Here is a 3,086-nt window from a genome sequence, read left to right on the forward strand (position 1 = left end):
GCCGGCGCGGCTCGGCGGAGCTCCCCGCCTTCTAAAGAGCAGCCCCGTGCTCTTCCGTTTGGAGGCAGCACGCACCGTCACTGCGGGATCCGGGTACTGTTTGCAATTGCGAAACATCTATCTTCCCCAGCAGGCACCAGGGCTGTCACTTCAGGGGAGGCGGCACTTTCTGCTGAAACAGCTCCTCAAAAGACAGGGACCCGTTCCTCCTCCAACTCCCTCCTCTCCACAGCCCCTTGCAGCCCGTGTGCTCACTGCTGCTGCCTGGGAGCCGAATGAAGCACCGGCTCCGGCACAACGTGGCTTTCCTCCAGAAGAGCAGTCAGGCGCTGGAATGGGCTGCCCAGGGGAGTCACCGACCCCGGAGGTGTTCAAGAAACGGTTAGATGTACTGAGAGATATGGGTTAACAGGAAATATTGGTGGTAGGTGGACTGGATGATTTTGGAGATCACCTTGCTGATTCTGATTCTAAGGGGAATGAAGGAAATTGGGCTGCAAGTGGAGATAAGCTGACATATATCACTAGACTTGCTTTGGGGAACCAGCAGCTTGTGAAAACACCCTTGGTCTCAGTCTTCTAAATGCCTTCATGGGCTTGGGCCCTGAATCCTGCAAGCACCCAAGCCTGGCACCTGAGATCTCAGTCCCTCGGGTTACTCCTTAGCAGCAGTTTGGTTCCAGCTCCACACTGGGCTCCAGCTTGCACCTGAGCTCTGCCAAAAGAGCACGTGGCAGCTGCTGGCTGTGCCCAAAGGCTGATGGCCTGGGGTGCACCTCTTCCTCAATAACAGCAGGTAAAGTAGGCACTGCGATACTGAACCTCAATTTAAAACTCCCATCTGCTGATGAGCACCTCAGTCCTCTCCCTGTGGACCTCTCAACACCAGCAACAGGATCTTTGTGCTTTCTCTTTGCTCATGTTTTCACAGAAAGCCTTCGTGTTCAATCTCATGTTCTCACATCTCCATACTCCTCCTCCAGACAGACAGCGAGGAAGGCAATCCCCTGGAAAAGGGATACTCAAGCTCCCTTTTGCATACCAGTAACCACTAAGCACTTCAGACAAAGTGCAATGGCTTTGATGGTGAGGAGGAGTAAGCCCTGGGCGGGAGGAGTCTCTGAGAGTGGCAGGAACTCTGAAAGCAGCAGCTCTCAGCAAACACACTGCCCTTATCCATCTCACCCTTGGTGATGTCCGCCAGACGATCTCTGGGTGTGCCCACACAGCCTCAGCACTGCTCTGCAGAGCCTCAGCTCCGTGCCGGCCTCACCAGCCGGTTCTGTTGAACCTGCTACTGCTTTGCTGTGCCCACATCAAACCCAGTGTGGGGCAGCGTCAGGACAGAGGCCCTCCCGTCTGCCTCCTTCCTTTGCTGCAGGGCTCCTGACGCAGGCTTGCCTGTTCCTCTGGTCTCTGTCTCACCTCAGGGCTGACTGAGCGCAAAGCCTGGCAGGAGGGTTAGGCTGACAACAGACTTCCCACTGCCAAGGGATCCTGGGGAAGATGGAACCCCTGCGCACCTCATACTTACAGGGGAATGAGAGACTACAAAAAGCCCTTCTATGGAGAGGGGTGACGAGCGAGCAGGATGGGTGGTCTGGTGGTTGCCATGTCCTGCACAACACCAGGCAGCCCTCAAAGCAGAGCCCTATTTCCCACTGCCTTGTGTGAGCAGTCCCACAGCCGCCCCTCAGCCCCTGGTAGCTGCACAGCCTCTCCAGGCACCGAGGCAGATGGCCGGCAGCAGCCCTAGGGGCTTGTTGCAATTGATAGCTGAAAGGATCACTTTCACCATTTTCATGTGCAGATCCACAGGACACGATGGCAGAGGTGATGAAAAGCTCATTCCAGGCTCTGCGCAAAAGCCATGCTGAAAACATCCAGAAATTCACCACCACCACCCAGAACACCCAGCACTGCGCGACGCTCATCCCTTGGGACACGTTACGCTTCCCTGGCAGGTGCCAGGTCTGCCTCTCCCCAGAGCATTGCAGCCAGGTGAGCTGTGTCTGTATGGCTGTCCGGCACGGTTTCCTCCTGCTCTGCTGATGGGAGCCAGGCAGGGGCACAGGGCTGTGCTGAGCCCAGCCCTGTAAAACGACGTTTTAAACAGTGCAGTAAGAAGGCAGGCCGGGGCAATGGCAGGGGGAGTTCAAGTCTCTGAGCCTGGGCTGATGCACTTGGTTTGTAGGCTTTCTTGATTTGGACAGTGAGTCCATTTCACAGCAAAGCCACTCAGACATCAGGTTGCAGACATCTACCTCGGAAAGGGCTGTGTGAGGTTAAGACACTATTGCTCTTCCTTCTGCTCTCGTCACTGAAGGCTCCAGGTCCCACCTGTCTCTTCTGCCAGCGAGGCTGGTGTGACTGTGCCCGTGACTGGGCCCACACAGGCGATCCTGGACTGCTGTGTGCCAGGAGCAGCCCCTGATGGCTGTGCTCAAGGCACACTGCCTTTTCCCGGTGCCTCCAGGACTGCGATCACCTCCAGAGCACCAACAGCACACAGGGTGTGACCAGTGTGAGTCTGGAGCACCAGCACCCTGCTCCCAGCTCCTTCCTGGAGTGGGGATGGAGGGAAGATCCAGAAAGTCCCCCAGTCTGAACATAACAGTGCCCCAGCCGGCCAGCTTAGCCTAATCACACCTCCAGCACCAGGACAGGCTGTGCAGGGCCAGCCACCTCCTGCACACTGCCTGCAGTGCCCATGACCACTGGATTAAGGATATTAGCAGCATATCCCCACCTTATCCTCTGAGTATCCATGCGTGCAGCTACTGCCCATGAACTTGCCTAATCCCTTTTTGACCCTGAAAGGTTCCCAAAGATCACTGGTCCCATGTGTTTCCCTATATCTGCTTCCACCTGTTCTCTCCCTAGTTTAACCAAATGCTCCATCATTGCTCCATCCAGCTTTAAGAACAACAGCAATAGCCCACAGCCTGGTTTTGAAGTGCTGACATCATGCTCATTCCCAAATTATTCATGAATTCCCCATTATTCATGAATCCTGACATCCAGGCTGGAAATGCAGCTTCAGGCAGACATGGCCGTGCTTTTTCACAAAAAAGAAAAACCAGGGA

The sequence above is a fragment of the Meleagris gallopavo genome, chromosome 22 (genome assembly GCF_000146605.3).
Source record: "Meleagris gallopavo isolate NT-WF06-2002-E0010 breed Aviagen turkey brand Nicholas breeding stock chromosome 22, Turkey_5.1, whole genome shotgun sequence".
Lineage (NCBI taxonomy): Eukaryota > Metazoa > Chordata > Aves > Galliformes > Phasianidae > Meleagris > Meleagris gallopavo.